General features: G+C 31.8%; 1 non-coding gene across 1 annotated transcript; it reads left to right on the top strand.

Moving 5' to 3' along the window:
* The first annotated feature begins 9,063 nt into the window (after positions 1-9,063).
* On the top strand, positions 9,064-9,183 carry LOC126675954 (U5 spliceosomal RNA). Its single transcript, XR_007640135.1, has one exon. It is a non-coding gene; the product is annotated as a U5 spliceosomal RNA (small nuclear RNA).
* Positions 9,184-21,289: the final 12,106 nt, after the last annotated feature.

Here is a 21,289-nt window from a genome sequence, read left to right as displayed (position 1 = left end):
CAGAAGGAGCGGGATCGAAAAGGCGAGATCCGGAGAGTTCAGCCCTCATTTTCTTAGCCTTGGGTTCTTTGGGCTCCTTCTTAGATGGTTTTTTACTCGCCGGACGCTTGCGCCGAGATTTCTTTGCTTCTGGCGGGTCTTCGCCATCTGTGTCGTAAACGTCCCCTTTCGCCCATTTCGGCACGCCAACTGGAAAACAGCAAGTTAGTATGAAATAAAGGAAAGTTTCAAAGACGAAATGATATCTTTGTTACCTGGTATTCTAGTGTAGCCATGTTTGACCAGTTCACTTATCGCCTCGACATCAGAGGGACATCTGATGCCAGTATAAGTGACCCCTTCGTTATTTATGATCGGTTTAGACTTTTTTACTCGTTTTTTAGGCAGTTTAATTGGATTAGGGGTGGACATGTTACATTTAGGAACTGGTGGACTCTTATATTTGAACTTTGGGCGAATATGGGCTAAGAAGAATTCGTAAGAATATGTTTTTTCATACTTATCTTTCCAAACTTTTTTCATCTTTTCATTGAACTTAGTCCTAGCTATTCGTCTATGACGTTGCATCCTAAGGTTCATACCTGGCCGATCTAAAGGGTTGTATTTAAATTTGTAAAAACGTTCGAACCTAGAAATTTCAAAAAGATGGAATAGGTTACCTTCATATTTGGGACGTTTCGGTGCCTGCAAAAGAAACAGATCGGCATGAGTTGGGTTTCTTGATAAAGGAGGTAAAGAAAAATCATGAAGAGATAGGATTTCTTTTGGAGAGAGGTCGAAGCACGATTCTACAACTGAAGCCCACCAGCTATCAAATTCAGGGGTACACTTGGGTGAGGTGGAAGGGCGAGAGATTTCAGATATAGGGGGAAGGTATGCTCTATTAAGGCGAGTTATGAATTGTAAGTCAGCATAATTTTCTAAAGAAGGCCTGTAGGTCCCGCGATTATTGACGGAGATCAATAAAGGACAGGGAATTCCTTGGTTATATCCGAATTGCCGAGCCACATAGTTAGGGCAGTATGCCTCTATACTGCTGCGGTTATATTCCAGACCGGCGATCAAGTTCCTGCTCTTTAAAGAGCTGCCCCAATATTGACCTCCAAGTCTCCGTTTAGGATCGGCCATAGCTTCTTCAGTGTCGTCGCTATCCCAGCCGAGGTACAACCAAGAGGGAGGATACTTTAAAGTTAGGATGGGGCAAAAGAGCTCTGAGGTACGAACGGAGTTGGTGAACACTTCTAAAACGTCCAAAACGTGTGGGAGACGGGTGCCGGCAGCGATCAGTTGGTAGCCGCACAAATCGGCTTTAATGTGAGGGCCGATTTCGAAGAGTTCTGGAAAGTAAAGGGCGAGCCATAGTTGCAGGACCCACAGCGGACCACTGGGACACTGAAAAGTTCGTGTTTCGGCATGAGGGGCGATCTCATTTAGACTCCTATACAAGTGAGCCAGCATGAACTCGCCCAAATTACATTTTCGCCCTTCGGCCAGAGCTGCGGCGAGTGTGAAGCAGTCAGTTGTAACTCTGAAAGATGAAGTGCAGAGTACGAACTTCGCCACAAAGAAGGCCAGGAAGGCGATGTGCTCTTTGGCGTCTGGTTTGTAGTGTTCTTCGCCCATGAAAAGTTTGACGAAGGAACCATAACTCCGTTGGGCCTTTGATAGCTTGAAAGCGGGGATTTCGGCGTCCAAGTTGGGCGAGATACGTTCGCCGATCACAGGGATGTTCAAGATGGCAGCCAGGTCCAGGAGGGTGATGGTCATCATACCAAACTTGAAACAGAAGCAGTTGACAGCGGACGACCAGAAGAGGGAAGCCCCCATGATATAATGCTTCGCTATTGGTCTGCTCGCTTTGCAGAGGCCGATCATGTCGTATATTCCAACATCTTTCCACAATTGGCCGAAGTGAGGTTTTAATCGGTTTACCCATTCTTGATAACCCTTGTGCTCTGTAGGCCAGTTTCTGAACATTGTGTTCACCCAAATGGAAGACTGGTGGGCGAGTGAGAATCGTGGTAGGACTTCTTCGTGAAAAGGGGTAGCAATTTCGCAGAGATGACTGGGCGAAACGAGTATTGGTCCGACACATTCTTTGTCGTTGTTGATTTTCACTATTACCTGAAGATCGGTGTTTGGAGCAGCGGCTTGGATTTCGTTCATCTTATCGGTCACTTGAGCGGCGATAGCGTCATTAGGAGCAGCCATTATAACTGCAGAATAGAATATCTCGGTTAGGCGAATGATCAAAAGGGGCGAATCAAAGATAAGAAAGGTTAGGACGAAAACTTACACTACTAGAAAACAGTCATTTAGCGACGGATTTTTCCGTCGCTAAATGACCAAAATCCGTCGCTAAACACGTTTAGCGACGGATTTGCGACGGAAACAGTCCGTCGCAACCTTTTTGGTCGCAACGTTTGATAACGACGGGAAAAAAATTTTGCGACGGATTTTGGTCTCCGTTTTAGCGACGAAATTTTAAATCCGTCGCTAATTAGCGACGGATTTAGCGACGGATTTAAATCCGTCACTAATTTTAAAAAAAAATTAAAAATTTAAAAATTACATCGTAAAATAAATTTTTTATTTAATCAATCCCTCATCCGCGTCCTCCATCACTCACCCACCCGAGTTAAATCAACCACCCGCATCCACCTGTCAATTTTCGCTAACTTCCCAGTAGGTCACCCATCATTCCATTGCTCCCACTCAAGACTCTTTAACCTTGTAGTTCTCCCGCGCACAACTCCATCTTAACCAGCTCATATTCATGTTATATATTTATGTATATTATACTTAAATGTTAACTAAAAACAACAAATATTTGTTTTCATAATTTAAACCCGCATTCTAAGATAATTTTTTTATAATTAATAATTTTATTAAAATATTTATATACTTTAAATAAATAAATAATATATAATTATTATTTCATAAATAATATTTAATTATTATTTTATAAATAAAAACGTTATATTATAATAATATAAATTTAATTAAAAAATTAATAATTATTTTTTATTAAATACTATCCTAAATAATATTAGATGCCTTTTAATTTTTTTTGACATTGAAAATTAGCGACGGATTTGAAATCCGTCACTAAATTCCGTCGCAAAAGGCATAATTTAGCGACGGATTTTAAAATCCGTCGCTAATTGCGAAAAATAAAAGGCGGGAGTATTCCCGCCAGTAATTAGCGACGGATTTTAAAATCCGTCGCTAAATTTTATCAAAACAATTGGCGGGACTACTCCCGCCAACATTAGCGACGGAAAATCTGTCGCTAAAGTTGGCGGGATCATTCCCGCCAATTTAATGTGGTGTTTAGCGACGGATTTTAAATCCGTCGCTAAATCCGTCGCTAATCGAAAAAATAGCGACGGATTTTAGATCCGTCACTAAAATCCGTCGCTAAAACGCTGTTTTCTAGTAGTGTTACCAGAAGAGACTTGGTGAATTACTTGAGGTTGCTGAGGAGAGAGAAAGCTTGATAAATGCAGAGAGAGTAGGTAAGTGATGAAATGAAATGGTATTTTTGTTAAAAGGCCAAATCAGAGGAAGCCGAAGGGTCGTGGGACCAAAACGTGGCATCGTGGAGAACAGCTGGAGATGACGTGGCTTAAAGGGGGTACCGAAAGGTTTATAGATGCGCACCCCTTTAAATTTTTTCGAACGAATTGGGCCTCAGGGATGGGCCTGGAAGTGTCAAAGGAAGGAGTAAGGGAAGAACAAGCCCAAAAAATAAATGTTTCAAGCTTGTTGGGGGCATTGTTTACACCGGCCCAAATAATTATTGGATAGGAGCTTCATGTGGGCTTACAAGGGATTCGGGCCCAACGGAAAGTCTTTTACTTATTGCTTTTTCTGTTTTATAGGAATTTGTAACTCATTAGGAGTATTTTATCTTTTAGAATTTTAGTCCTAGTTGAATTAGGAGTCTTAGTTATGAGGAGTTATAAATAGCTCAGAGCTTCATTATTTTTGTATCAACAAATCAATCAATCAAAAACCAAGCCCAGTGCTTTTTATCCCGCAATCTCCGGATTGTTTTAATTTAGGAGTAGTTTTCGGTATTAATCTCGCCTGAGTCCGTGACTCCCAGGTTATTATCTTTTAGATCACGTGGTTAAGTGTCTTTAACCAAACAAGCCCTGTGAATATCTGCATAGGTTCGTTAAAGTATCAAACCTCAAACCGATCCCGATTATAAATTCAAAGATTCGAGTTCCGGAATATTTCCAGGCGAACAGGTTCTTAGCCCACCCCTAAAGGCGCATAAGGGACTTAGTGTTTGCAAAATTATAAGTATAAAGACTCAATGTTGACAAACAAAAATATAAGAATTTAATATAAAAAATAGACAAATATATAGATCCATATTTTCATTTTTCTTTTATTTAAGGGTTACTAAATATCGCCCCTAATTACTACGTACCGTCTTTTTTCTTTACCTTTTTGCCCTTTTTTATGGGGACGTTTTCATGTAAACTGAGGACCTCTCCCTCTGGGGAGATGTCAAATGAAAACCTCCCTATAATTTTTTTTAAAAAAATATATATATATATCAATTGTTTTTTGAAATATAAACAAAAAATATTTTTGACAATTAAACAAAATTTTGAAATTAAACGAAAAAAATTAAAATTTAAATGAAAGACATTTTTGAAATTAAATAATATTGTTTTTAAAAATAAACAGATTTTTCCTGAAATTAAACGAAAAACACTTTTCAAATTAATGAAATAAATTTGTGAAATTAAATAAAATTAAACGAGATTTTCGTTATCCGTTCTTCGTGTTTAAATGTGAGTTGAGAGGATTTGGATTATGAATTTTAAAATTAAAAAAAAGGGCAAAAATATAATATTTGGGGGCGATATGTAGTAAAAAGAGACGGTGTTTAATAATCCAGTTATACATTTAACTATAATCCAGTTATACATTTAACTATGCATATACCTTTTTAAGACTGGATGCACGTAATTTAATCTGTCAATACATACAATCTATAAAAAAAAAAAAAAAATGAACGTGCCAATTCTTTAATCCGTACTTTTATATAATCATTGATTGAATACAGATACACATAACTACATAAGAGACATTAATTCTTTGTGATTAACAAAATCCTACAAACTGATTCATATGTTAATTGGTTGATATTGATTTCACAGTCGTACTATTTTAACAGTTTATATAACATATTGAAACACAAATCCATCAAAAATGCCTCCATATGTGACAAATTTGAGGAACAGTGTACAAATTAACAAACTTTTATCTTTTGGATAATAAATACCAGGGTGTCCAAACTATTAGTACATATTATTTTTATGACTAAATATTAATTTTAATTTTATTTTGATTGCTACATTTTAATTTTATTTCAACGGGAAGTTTTCCGGCACAAATGCCGTTGAAGATGTTCTATGGAGATGGTTCGAATCAAGCTAACTAAAAGGCATTCGTTGACACCCAAGATAGGATCATCGACTTTTAAAAATACATACATGGCAGCCAAAATTTACTCCTTTTTTTTACCAAGAAACTTAATATATATGCATATATTGTCCGAAACATTCTTATAAAATTGAAATTATGTAAAAGTGGCAAGTTTTTTAAAAAAATATACAAGTAAAAAAACGACTGTCAAGTGGCAAAATCCGGTGCTAAAATTTATTATCTAAAATGACAACAAAAATTAAAATTCAGTAACCGAAATGAAATATAACGATAATTTGAGTGTGTTAGCGTCTATTACCTTCAATTTCTTGATCAGCTAGTTAGGTGAGGAAATTGAAGTCGAAATTTATGGTGTTCTTCAGTCTGATATATATATATTTATAGTTCCATTTACTGAAAATGAATTCATAAATATAGTTTGATTTGATAGAAGAGCAACATCCTTTAAAATATATCTAGGGCCCTTAAACAATACTCTATGATCTGCCATATTCAATTCAATTCATTTATTTTCCATGATTTTCACTGTTTCTGATACAGTATATGAGACAAACATTTATCCAAGGCAAATCGATATATATTTACTGCCTAATCAGTAATTATTTTGTCAGTAACTCTGATTTATAGCGTGGTGCCGAAGATTCTACAATCTGCTTGGCATTAACCTAGCTTCTAATATATAGTACAAGATATGCATGCTATCATTTAGTTTTATTATTTAGCATGTGCATGTGCATGCCAGACCAGGTGGTGGCACCCTTTTAAATAATGCTTTTAGCCACATCAACCCTAAAAATATCAAACTAAAACTCACGCCTTTTAATTTTGGTTTAATGGACCATATAATTCAAATATTTTCATTTTTGTATAATTTTAATCTGATTTTAAATGTTCATAATGGTTTTAAGCGATTCGATTTAATAAATTTAATAGTGTATGTTCAATGACACATTATCTAGTTCTGTAAAAAAAAACCTACATGATATCTAATGAACTAGAAATTAACTTCATATATTTTCAACCTTTTGTGATTTTAATTAAAGCTTTAAAATATTTATAGTAGTTTTTAATTAAATTTTTAGTTTATAAATTTTACGTTTGCATATTTTTGTATTGTGTGAATGCCGCATGGAACTCTACATATACTATTAATCCGATTAGGGAAATTTAGCTAATATCGGTGAGAGCAATTAAATTTAAATTTAAAGTTTAAAGTTTTGATTATAGCAGAATTATAAAAAGTTGAAAACATTTGAATTCATGCCCCATCAATTAAGCTTCTAATTTTGGTGAAAATATGTGTTTCTAGTAGCTTAAAATATTTAGAGTTTAATTACTAAATTAATTATATTGAATAAGCAATTTAAATCTAAAAATGAAATAGACCGGTTGAATTCAGACGGCTATACATTTAAAATCTTAAATTCGAACCACTTATTAACAATTTAATTTATTTTTGAATGGTTATGGGTTAATCAGTTAATTACCAGGAATATGGGAAACAAAATATTGATATATTCAAAGAAGATATGGCTAAGATATTGCGAAATGTCAACTCATTGGACAAACTTGAACATTGATTACGTTTATTTTTCTCCTTTTTATTTATATTATAATGTTTTTCATCAAATATTCCCACTAGGACAAATTGTATATTTGTATGTAAAGTATTTTCATTTTATAAATGTTACGACTTTTTTGACGACCCCAAGCAAACATTACATGTGCCCACATAATTAAAAAGCTGCTATATATAAAATAAAAGGGTAGACTATATTGCATGTGATTTCTATATTAAATTAGATGATTATCTGAGATTAAGCTGCAATTCAGCTAATAATTTAATGAATAAACCATATATATTCTTATTAAATAGATTTCAGACTAAAAGCTCTTCCAACAAAATAAAATACGAACAAAAGCAGATAATGTAATTTAAAGGCACCAACGTTTCAGAATTGAGCAAAATAATAAAGATTAAGAAAGGTCTCGAGCATATTGTTTTTAGGTAAAATAATTTTTTATATCAATAACTTTAACTATTTTATTAGATATATTCCTATATATAATTTGGATATTTTTATCCGGCAATTTATAAATTAGGACAATATCCAAACTCCAAATTATACATATTGTTAGAATTTATTTTTATAAGTTTTTGAATTCAAAAATGATTATTTTACACAATTTATTTTTATTTTTAATTTATAAATAATTATTTTAATTTAAAATGAGAATTATGTATCCGAAAATAGATTTAGAGTGAGGATCGGATATTGTCCCAATTCATATAATTGACAGACTAACGTGTCCAAATTATATTTTGAAATATTTAATAAAATTGTCAAAAAAAAGTTGAACCGTATTTGTGATTTATAGAGAAGAATCAAACCGAACTGATTTTTGGTTTAAATGGAATCGGTTGAACCAATAAGTTGGGTTGGGTTATTAAAACAAAATAAACAGAGTGAGCTGGCAAAGATATGAAGACAAGGGACCCAAAACAGCATTTGGGTAATAATGTGGGTGTGGGTCGGGGCCCATTAACAGAACAACAAGACAAATTTATCAAACAGGTTTTGGCAGTTAGTGTCTCTACCTTTTGTTTCAATTCTATTTTGTCGTTTCTGTCTATTTCTTTTATTATTTTTTCAATTGTTTTTAGTTTCTTAACTGTGAAAAAACCTTGTCGTTTGGTTCGATTTTGGGATCCACCAAGACAGCTTTTCATTCGACACACGTGGCTCCATAGTAGTTGGGATTACTGACCTTTTTTTGTTGGTCAGTCCTCTTATTGGGCTGTCCAAATTGTACTGGATTAGTACAATTAGCCTATATTGCAACTTAGTCGTACTGTAGACCGGATTATGGGCCTTGTTATCCGTCCAGTTCCTTTTTCATTGGATTGAGCTTGAACAATTTATCTCAAGCCCAGCTCGAATTATAATAAGCTCGAGTTTTTATATGCTAGCCAAGTTCGGATAGGAAATATGAAATTCAAACCGAGTTCTCGCCGGACTTGCATTACATCTGTGATTGAGTTGAGTCGATTTGATGTTGATTTGACTATAAAATTTAAAATTTTATTTAAGAGCTTGAACTCGAATTTAGTAAAATAATTGAAAACAGAACTCAAACTCCATTATTTACATAAAAATTTAGTATAAAAGTTAAACAATAAATTAACGAAAAAAATTTAAGCTCGAGAACTTATAGGGTATACTATCTTAATTTTCGAATCTAATTCGACGACTGATTTGAGCAAACTTCTGAATGTCAAATTCACTTTTTTTTGAATCTATATGGAGTTGCGAATTGAATAGTTACACATCCTCATTAGCGTTATTGTTTTATGAAATACATTGGCATTAAAGGGTCTCTAATTAACAAGTCCAGAACAGAAACTATTAAATTATGATGAGTTTGGGATTTTAGGAAACTAGGAAGCTGAAGGTAACCAGCCAGCAGTGCACCAAGCTAGCGGTACCCTGTATGTTGTTGAGTTTTTTTATCCCACATTGGCTAGAAGATAAATGAGAAATGGACCAGCTTAGTATATAAAGCCAGGGATATGAGCTGTGGAAACCCCGCAGCCGCGCGGTAAGCACAAAGCGAACTATTCTTTCGCCTTTTACTAAAGAATACCGTGTGCTTGCCGCAAATAGCGGCATACGCCTATTTTTGGAGGGTTCTCTTCTCTTTTGGAGGAGGATCCACACCAATATTAGTTCACGATTTGCTCTTAATTTATAGAAATGTCACAAATATACTATAATTGAACCACGGAATATTAATTTTAAGAACTCAAATTTTAAGTAAATTAAAACGGTTAACTAACAGAATGGTCCTATCATGTCTTCATCTTTTGGAGCTTCACCTATCGTTTCATTCTCTATTATTGGCTAATTATGATAGCTACACAATCCATAATCCAATTTAATTGTAAGTAAAACAAGCGGCAGAGATTTAAAGTTATGAAAGATATTATACGAATTGGTTTGTGTCTGTCCTTCTACTTGTGAGCTTATTATCTCCGCTAGTTGGTATTCTATCTATTTCATTACTCTCGACGATCGTTCTCCCCCGAAATGGAAGCATGTACGCTTATCAGGTATTCCCCATTTACTGTTTGAAGGCATAAGCTTGTTCAGTCCTGATCGCAAATTCTGTTTCCCTTATGACTACGCTTGTAAGATTATTGATGATGATGGTAATGGTAATGGTTATGTTGCTGCTGCTGTTGATGATGATATTTTCACTGATCATTATTTGAATGTTCAACCTGATCTCGAGTTTTTTCTGTATATGAATGATGCCAACCTCGTTAGACATGACGTTACACCATCAAATCCTGGGCATTTTTGTATCTTTGAAGAAGCCAACAGTATTTGTCTCTTATAGTGCTGATATAAGCTTTCTTTTGTGTGTGTTTTTTTGCTTATTCATAGGCTTTTCCTTTGTCGTATCAGTGATTGTCTACGTAGGAAACTTAGTTTAGTTAGGGATTTGGCAAGGACAAATTTTTAAGTTTAGGGATTCAATTGAATAAAATTAAAGTTGGAGGGCTGTCATATGAGTGTACCATTTGGGAGTTGAGGGTTAAGAATAATAAAGTCCGCCTTGTATTCATTCTTCCAACTTCTCTCGTATCCTTCCCTTTTATAGATAGACTAGTAAAATAACCTTTGCTTTACTTCGGAATTACTAAATTAAAATTATATTCAAGCGCATAAATTACAGGTTTAATCACCAAAAAAACCCCATCTTTTAGTCCCTTTTCAAATGCACCCTAACGTTGCAATTTTGTCAGTTGCACCCTAATTCGCACCTTTGGTTTTCAATTCCACCCTCAAATACTAAATTGATCTCTTTTTCATTTAAAAAAAATTAAAATAAGTCATCCATTTTTAACTTTTTATGTGGAAAAGAGTTCAAACGAGTACTTTATAAGGGTTTTTATGAATTTTTCCCGAGTGAAAAAAGTCTAATTTGATTTTGAGGGTGGAATTGAAACCCAAAGGTGTGAATTTAGGTGCAACTGATAAAATTGCAACGTCAGGGTGCAACTGAAAAGGGTTAAAAGGTGAGGGTTTTTTTGGTGATTAGTAAATTACAATATTGTTAACTATTTAAAAAAATTATAGTCGTTCCATTATGCAAAACTCACGTTTTATATTTTATTTTAATAATATAATTCACATTATGATATAAAAGAAATTTTCCGTGAAATATATTAAGTGCCACAAATATAGTGTTATTTAAGTATTTTAATTAGTGTATTATAATCAATGTTATTTAAACCGAACCGGCCGATCGGACCGGGTTAACCGGAAATCAGTCAGTTCTCCGATCCGATTTTTTGTAAAACTCATATAGTTTAAAAATCGGATATAAACCGGGTTAACCAAAATTTGGTTAATTTTCAAAATTGGGCAAATTTGGTGTTCGGTCCAAAACTCACTCTTTTGTCCATAAAATAATAATTATGTATTCCACATATGTGCTTATTTTTTCTCTTTCTTATATCATTCTCTTTTTCTCTCTTTTATATTCAACATTTTTCGTCTTTTAAATTAGAATAATGTTATATAATCTATCTCTTGTAACCCGTTTTTTTTACCGCCTGACGTGACAATTAAAAAATAGATGTATTAAATTTTATTTTTTGAGATATACTTTTTTGGGTGACATTGGACGAATGAAAACTTGCCACGTAAGGAGAATTATAGAAGGTGGGTTAAATATATGGGTTATAAAACATTTTCCTTTAAATTAGTCAAAAAAAAATTCTTTCTAACACATATTAATTACTTTAAATATTCTTAAACAATGACTGTTATAATTATATTTTACATAATAAAATTTAATAATTATTTTAAATTTAAATATATTATCATATTTTTATTTATTAAATTTGACTAATTTATTTTTAATTGAACTATTAAATATATATAAAGTTAGATTTATTTAAAATATACCATCATATTTTACAAAAATCACAAAAAATTAGTTAATAATTTCTATTTGTTCAAATTAAAAAATTATTTTTTTTCTCATATGAAGTAATTATTCTTCACTCTTAAATATTATTGATATCCTATAATTATATTTTCCATAAAAAAATTATTTTGCTTATATATTCTTTATATTTATAATCATATATTTTTTAATTTAAATAATAATAGATATTATAAATTAAAAAATCAGATCAAATTCGGTTGAAACGGACGAACCATAAACCGTCTATGAAGCCGGTTCGATCTCCGGTCCGGTTTTAAAAACACTGACTATAATCAAATTACAATTTAAAATTAAATAAGCTAAGTTAATAATTATAAAGGCAAAATTTGTAAGGATTAATGGAAATTTTAAGTTCAAGATTTATTCTTCTTCTTCTTTAATTTTTCATTCACTCCATTAAAATAAAAAAAATTACTTATGTAATATCTACATTTTTACTCTAAAATAATTGTTTATAATACGATCCATATTTGAGATGCATTTTTTTTTTTGATAATTGGGGAGGGGGGAACGTTTGTGGGAGGAATCGAACCCACGACCTTGACAGTTTGCTGTCCAGCGATTATACCATTTGAGCTACAGCTCGTTGGTTATTTGAGATGCATTTTATTTTGACTACATGGAACAAATATTTATTAATATATTTTTTAATAATAACACTTGAACATCGATATCTTACTATTTTAAATGAGACTTATTGAAAAATTGCAAAATACTTGAATCGAAAGTTTAAAATTCCATACCTACGTACTTGAACTACATGATCAAGTCTGCATAGTATGAAGTTGGACCATAAAATAAAAAAGGAGATTTAAAAGGATTGAGATTGAGTCTCGATTAACGTAATATCCCGTGTTTTTAAATTTTTTTAGTGGTTGGTTTTCCGTTTAAAGTTTTTTTTGTGATGGACTTTGTTTGTGTTTTCGCTTCGACATGTTCTCGTGGTGATTCCGACTTGTTTTCGGATTGATATATGTTGGGATTAGCATATGTGGTACCTTGATTGTGTCGTGTTGAGTGTGTCTTATGTGTATCCCTTGAGCCTCTGAGTATTTGATGTTGAATTTATTTATTTCCAGGTTGTTATCGAATCAATGTTTGCATGTTTTTCAAATCTGTCATGCTGTAGTAAAACGTTTATATCTCCCAATTGAACCGTTGGATCAGTCTGCCCTTTGGATATGTTGTACCTAAGAGGATTATCTTTCATTCGACCGTTCAGATCGTCATTTTGACCCCCTTTTTGGGTCAACCATACCTGTGAACCGAACCTATTGGGTAGATCAAGTCGTAGGTCTGGTCCACTTCATTTTTTGGGTTTTAGTGAGCAAACCGGTTCTACATCCAGTTCTACTGGGCAGAACCGGCCATAGAAACGGCTGGGTTCATTTTGAAGGCTTTAAATAGATTTTTACTCGACCTAGACAACCCCTATTCAATTTTTAAATTCCTAAAGTCATTTAAACTATTACTAGGAGATTTTCTTCTGATTATTGGTGTCCATAACATTTGGTAAGTGATTTAATTCGTGTAATTCCATTTCAATTCATGGTTTAATTGATTTATGGCTTACGGTTTCCATTCAATTTGATTTTGTAGCATTGAATCCAACCCATCTCCGAGTTTCTTTTACTCTTTGATCTATCAGGGCATTTAATCCATTCTTTTGCCTTTGATTCGTATCATGTGTTGTGTTGTGTTTGTTGAATTGTTGTGGATTGTATCATAGCTATAACCACTGTTTTGGTTTGATTCATTGGCAGCCCATTAAGTGTTGGAATGAATCCATGTTGTTGGGATTGTTATAATCATGTTTTGGTTGTATGTTAATCATGTATCAAATTTGTTATTTGTTACGATGTTATAAAGCGATAGAATGATATAAATTGTTTTGGTTTGTATTTGTTATTGGGCTGTAAATGATTGAATTAACATGTGTTTGGTGTTTACAAATCAAATTGGTAGAGTTTGATTAGTTTGGTTGAGCACATGAAATTGTTTGTTAATTGACTTGACAATTATGATCAATTGGTATATTTTGATTATAGATTTTGAATCTGAAAATATAATTGGTTTAACCTTCTGAGATGAATTAGATTCATTGAAGTGTTATGGCATTGTTGTTTTGAGGTTGGCGTGTTTTACTGATTTTGGCTAAGTGTTGAACTTGTTGCCATGTAATGTTTCGGTTGCTTAAACAAGTTAGTTGAGTTGTTTAACATTGTTGGTTAATGTTGGATTTTTGTAAGCATGTTAGTATGATGTATAAATTATTATTAATGTTGCTTGGGCATGTTTAATGTTAGATGACATGCTAAAGTGATTGTATGTTTATGTTGGTCGTTTGAGCATGTTGTTCAATGTGGGATTTTCAAAAAGTATTTTATGGTTTTATCAAAGAATGTTCCAAATATTAAACTCTGGTTGGATTTTGGTTCGGGTTATACTTGGGTCGCCCGATGTGTGAGAAGATGCCTTGCAATTGTGGAGACTTGGCTGACTCACCTTGTTGGTTTTAAACTTGGTTTATGAATTTAACTAAGTGAATTGAAATGGATTTTCAAATTATGTTTTCAAAGTGGAAACTCAATTTGACTTAACTGGTGGTATGATTTTGGTGATAGTATGAGTAAGTATTATTACTCTGCGTTGGTTTATGTTTGGCATTTTGGCTATTTATGTATAATGGCATTATGATGGTTTGTATTTCGTATTGATTGATATATGTGTTAGTCCTATGTGCTGCCTAGTATTCTCTAGAGTTAGAGGATGATATTAATTATTATTTATATTTTCTTAGACCCGTCGATTTCTCGTGCTTCGGAGTCGAATCAAGTTTAGTTGCTTGCCAGGTTTTCACGTGGATTCACAAGCAGTGAGTTTATGTTGCTATTTACCGCTTTATTAAGTAAACTATATATTTTACATGTATATTGTACACACAGCTTTCGAACTGTTTTTTGACATTATGTATATGAATTGGAACGGACTACTCGATGGGCATCATTGAAACTGCGTGCGCACCGGTATGATCATATGGTATTGAGGTATGTAAGAGATATGTCTCATCTTAATGAAGGCGCCAGTGGAAGATACGTCTCATGGGACTCACATGATTATTTGAGTGACAGTCGGGAATCGGTTATGGAGATACGTCTCACCGAGACGACAAATGGATTTAGAATTATAGTTTAGGGTTTGAATGCTTATCCATAATGATATAAATGTTTTATAATTTTTTTTAATGTTTTATAACTTAATAAATGTAAATGGTTATATGAACTCATCTTAGTATATCTGACTCTGTTGTTTTTCCAATTTTCTAGGTTTATGATTTGAGCGTTTGGTTGATCTCTGATTTCTTCATTCTTCGGAGGTTTTTTTTATTTTCAGAATAAATGGTCAAACTGTTTTAAACCGCAATAGTATTAGATGTCTTATGTTCTAGACTTATGTTTTATGTTATAGACTTGTACTTTGTTTGAGTGATCCAACTGCCTTTTTATCATTTTTGGTATATATACATTGTTTATGATTTTTATATATATCTTGCCATATTGTTGGAGTCTCGGATTGAGCCGAGCATACTTTGAATATATATTATATCTATATACTGTTAAATTAGGCTGGAGTCTCGGTTTCCCCCGAGCATGTAATTTTATGCAGGTATATTATTGTTATTGATTATTATATGCTATATGCAAGGCTAGCTACGGGTTTGGATACACCATACCCATACCCTAACACCGGTCACAATCTATGAAAATGGATCGTGACAATTGAGATGCCTACGTATCTGGTTTACCGGAATCAAAATCCATATTATTTGAAATTTGGATAATGCTATAAAATAGTTGGAATATTAAGAGAAAGAAATGGAAATTTGAAAAAATAAATAAGGATTAGGAAAAGTGAACTTAATCTCGGAATTTGTTGTACCAATAGGCCTACGTATTCAATTTAACATTCCAAACTTGTAGCCTTTTAATGGGTTTGATGATACTCCTACTATAGCGGCCAAGTTCGACAACTAGCAATTGCAAAGGCTAATGTTATTGAAGATGTACTAGGTGCTGAGGATATTCAATGTATATGACGCCATCCATTTAGGTGTCTCATGGTAAAATGGCTAGGAAAACTAGCAAATGAACACATGGATTAAGGTTGAATAGCATAAAAGAATTAACCAGCCATTAATGAAGAGTATGTATAACTTATTGGAGCAGCTTCTTTTCGACTAGGAGAGGTTGATGGATTGATTCGGCGCATCAAATCAAAAAAATATGAATACAAACCATGAACTAGCTTACTCTAACAATAATATTATTATTAGCACACCCCCGAACACACAATAATACTATTATTAGGTGGAAAATGTTATCACAAATTTTTATCGTCATCAGAGAAAACTGTAGCATCATCGTGACATGGAAAAGCGACCTCGTCATTCATAAATGACGCAACAAGTTCATGACAACTGTCAATCATATAAACACGTTGCCCAACTTCTAGGTCACCACCATGAACAAAGTTTTCAAATATATTACTGGTATACCCTCTAACCTTTAAAAGCAAAACACCCCATATTTATTTTCATTTATTACATCAGCATTATAAGTGATAAAATGATACCCTTTCATTTGTAATTATATACAGATAATACAGTTAATATAATTAAAAAGGTAGACTTATATATAGGTTTAAATGCACCAAAAATCACCAAATTTCACGTGTTTTTGGTATTTAATTAATTTTTTAATTTTGACAAAACAAATACATGAACTTTCAAAATTTTGCAATTTAAAACGACACCGTTTTTGATTAAAACTGCACCGTTTTGGATGTAAAATAAAACTATTTTTCAAAGTGGTCTAAATTGCAAAAAATGGAAAGTTTATGTTAAATATGCCAAAATTAAAAGATTATATTAAATACCAAAAACACGCGAAAGTTGATGATTTTTGGTGCATTTAAGCCTTATATAAAAAAAATTCAAATAGAAATTTATAATAACAATTATCTTATTCCTTTTCTCTTGATTAGTATTTGTGAAATCAAGCTCAGACAGATTTAAAAAGTCAAATATATCAGCTCGCAAATGATAATTTTTTAAAATGCCATTTTTTTAACATTTGAGCTAAATATTTAAGCTTAATTGCTCCAAAAATCACCAACTTCCGCGTGTTTTTGATATTTAACATAATCTTTTTTTCTTGGCATATTTAACATTAACTTTCATTTTTTCGCATATTTGTCCATGAGACCATTTTGGATGTAAAACGACGTCGTTTTGGATGTAAAATAACGCCGTTTTGCATCCAAACTAGCACAATTTTTTTAAGGAAAAGCAACCGTGCACAAATATTCCAAAAACTGAAAGTTAATATTAAATATGTCAAGAAAAAAAGATTATGATACCAAAAACACGCAACAGTTAGTGATTTTTGGTGCAATTAAGCCAAAAATTTATAATCATGAGCCAATGTTTCGCTATCGCATTCTATAAACTCAACTTTTCAAAATTTCACCACTCATTCTTTAAAAAACTAAATTTTTTTAAAATAAAATAGAAAGTAGTATATTCTATTTCACGAATTTGGTATAGAAATTTTACAATTGATTTGATTTCATTTATAAAATTACCAATGATAAAATGATACTCTTTCATTTGTGATTATATACAAATAATTCAATCAATATAGTTAAAAAAGACAAAATTTTATAAATCAAAATTAAAACATAAATTTATAATAAAACTTAGCTTAATTATTTTCCCTTTTGGTTAGCTTTTGTACAATCAACTTTGGTCAAATGATGATAATGATAATATTCAGTTACGGAGATAGTGTGAAGCGAGCTGCGGCGGCCGCCACACTTTACCATTTAGACAAATGAAAAACGACTACGTCGTTTGATCTTTTTTTTATGTACAGTTAAATAAACGTTTCATAATAATAATAAAAAGAATTTAAATCTAAAAAAGCTCTTGTATAGCTTGTCTTAATACACTAACGTGTACATCAATGATATTGAAAGAGTATGGACCTATCACCATTCTCACAATTTCTCCAATCGAATTAAATATGGTACCGCCACTGTTGTCAAAGATACCTTTAATTTAAATTACAAGAGACGAGAATGCACATTTTCTTTGCAAAGGCCTGTTTGATCGCATAAATTTCTCATAACTCTATAATTATTTAGGCTACATCATGGAGGTGGAAAAATATTATTTTTCATCATCAGGAGTTACTGTAGCATCATCGTAACATGGAAAAGCGACCTCGCCATTCATGAATAACGCAACAAGTTCGTGACGACTGTCAATTATATAAAAACGCGGCCCTAACATCTAAGTCACCACTATGGACAAAGTTTCCAAATATGGGCTGTTATGTTTTAAAAGTTTAGAGGGTATATTTGAAAATTTTGTCCAACATCTAGGTCACCACTATGGACAAAGTTCACCACTTTTTCTTTAAAAACTATATTTTTTAAAGTAAAATTAGAAGTAGCATATTCTATTTTATAAATTTAATATAGAAATTTTACCATTAATTTAATTTGTTTTATAAAAGTATCAGTGACAAAATGATACTCTTTCATTTGTGATTAAATACAAATAACTCAATCCATATAGTTAAAAAGGAAAAATTTTATAAACAAACATTAAAAATAAATTTATAAATAAAATTTACCCTATTCTTTTTTCTTCTTGGTTAGCTTTTTTTGAAATCAAACTCATTCAGCTTCAAAAAATCAAACATATAAACTATGAAATACTAATTTTTAAAAATGTCATTTTTAACATTTTAGCTAAACATTTATGTTTATGAGCCGATAGAACAATGAAGCGAAAACATTCGGATAAAATGGTCAAATGGTGATAATGATAATGTTAAGTGACAGAGTTAGTATGAGCCGAGCTGCGGCAGCCTGCTACACTTTACCGTTTAGACAAATGAGTAACGACTACGTCATTTGACTTTTTTTTTATGTACAATTAAACAAAGGTTTCATAATAATAAAAAAGAGAATATTTTCCGTAGAATATTTAATGCAAATGCCTTTAATATTTTGTTATTTCTTCTTCAAATGTTGTATAATCATCAAATGCACGTTTAAAGGAGTGAAATTTTTGTTGACCTGTTAAAAATAAAATGGAAACGAAAATAAATTATAAAATTAAAAGGTAAGAAAATTACATGATACGTTTTTCCAACATCCAATAAATGGATCGCAAAATTGCGCTAATACTTGATCATATTATGGTTCGAATTTATGATCTGAAATGAAGTCTCAGAGTTATCTATATATCCTTCAAATGTATTATCAAAATGGTTATTAGAACAAGTCTGAATAACACCTATCACTACATTATCTATAACGAGAAGTCCAGTTTTGTTTCCGTCTCATTAATGTAAACACATTTTTGAATTGTTTTCTAATTTTGGAGGTCGATAATTGAAATTTTTGATAAATATCTTACAAATATGCAAGCTTATCATGAAATATCATGATAGTCACAGGATTTAGCGCCTATTGTTCAAAAGAGCTATCAAATACAAATAATAATATAGTTAGCACAATTGAAAAGTTAAAATTATATAAAAAAACAACAAAAACAAAAATTACCTTAATTTTTTTATGTCCATGGTGAAATCAAATTCAAAATCAACCAAATGGATAAAATACTTCATATCAGTCCGAGTAGAAAATTCTTTGAAACTTTTATTCTTTAATAATTTAGTCAAAAACTTATAGACTCGCACTAGACTTTCATTGTCGCATTTTATAAATTCTACTTTCTAAATTTTCACAATTCCATCCTTAACTACCAAATTTTTTAAACTAAACTCACTGGTTTCATACATTTTTTGATGGATTTGACATAAAAATCTTATCATATATTTAAAACAGTCAAATAATGGTAATGATAATATTCAATGGTGGAGTTAGTGTGAGGCGAGCTGCAGCAGCCTGCTACACTTGACCGTTTAGACAAATGAGTAACGACTACGTCATTTGACCATTTTTTTATGTACAATTAAACAAATGTTTCATAATAATAAAAAGAGAATATTTTCCGTAGAATATTTTTGGAATGCAAATACCTTTGACATGTTGTTATTTCTTCCTCGAATATTGTCATAATCATCAAATCCACGTTCAAAGGAGTGAAACTTTCGTTGACCTTCTAATAAAATGAAAAATGAAAATAAATTATAAAATTAAAAAGCAAGAAAATTACATTATACGCTTTTCCAACATCCAATATATGGATCACAAGATTGCGCCGACACTTGATCATACTATGTTTTGAATTAAATGAGTTACATAGTTATTAATATATCATTCAAACGTATTATTAAAATGGTTATTATAACAAGCCTGAATAACACCTATTTTTACATTATCCATAACGAGAAGTGCAGTTTTGTTTCCGTCCCATCGATTAAATAACACATTTTCGAATTGTTTTATAACTTTGGAGGTCGATGATTGATATTTTTAATAAATATCTTGCAAATATGCAAGCCTATCATGAGATATCATGATAGCCACATGATTTAGCACCAATTGTTCAAGAGAGCTATCAAATACAAATAATAATATAGTTAACATAATTGAAAAGTCAAAATTATACAAAAAAAATAAACAACAAAAACATAAATTACCTTAATTCTTCTATGTCCATGATGAAATCAAATTCAAAATCAACCAGATGGACAAAATACTTCATATTAATCCGAGTAGAAAATTCTTTAAAACTTTTATTTTTTAATAATTTAGTTAAAAACTTATAAACTCGCACTAGACTTTAATTGTCGCATTTTACAAATTCTACTTTCTAAATTTTCACAATTCCATCCTTAATTACCAAAAGTTTTAAACTAAACTCATTGGTTGCATATCCTTTTTTATGGATTTGACAAAGAAATTTTACCATATATTAAAGCCGGTAAAGATAATGTTCGATGGCAGAGGTAGTGTGAGTTGAGCTGCGGCAGCCTGCTACACTTGACCGTTTAGACAAATGAGTAACGACTACGTCATTTGACCATTTTTTATGTATAATTAAACAAATGTTTCATAATATAAAAAAAGAATATTTTCCGTATAATATTTTTTGAATGCAAATGACTTTGACATATTGTTATTTCTTCCTCAAATGTTGTCATAATCATCAAATTCACGTTCAAAGGAGTGAAACTTTCGTTGGCCTGCTAGAAATAAAATGAAAAATGAAAAATGAAAATAAATTATAAAATTAAAAAGCAAGAAAATTACATGATACGCTTTTCTAACATCCAATATATGGATCACAAGATTGCGCCAAGATTTGATCAGACCATAGTTTGAATTTATGATCTGAAATGGAGTTACAGAGTTATCAAAATGTCCTTCAAATATATTATCAAAATGGTTATTATAACAAGTCTGAACAACACCTATTATTACATTATTCATAACGAGAAGTGCAGTTTTGTTTCCGTCTTATCGATTAAACAATACATTTTCGAATTGTTTTATAACTTTGAAGGTCGATGGTTGATATTTTTGATAAATATCTTGCAAATATGCAAGCGATCGTGATAGCCACATGATTTAACACCAATTGTTCAAGAGAGGTTTCGAATACAAATAATAATATAGTTAACATAATTGAAAAGTCAAAATTATACAAAAAAAATAAACAAAAAAAACATAAATTACCTGAATTCTTCTATCTTCATGGTGAAATCAAATTCAAAATCAACCAGACGGATAAAATACTTCATATAAGTCCGATTAG

Source organism: Mercurialis annua, linkage group LG3, assembly GCF_937616625.2.
Source record: "Mercurialis annua linkage group LG3, ddMerAnnu1.2, whole genome shotgun sequence".
Classification (NCBI taxonomy): Eukaryota; Viridiplantae; Streptophyta; class Magnoliopsida; order Malpighiales; family Euphorbiaceae; genus Mercurialis; species Mercurialis annua.
This window is presented reverse-complemented; position numbering and strand designations above follow the sequence as displayed.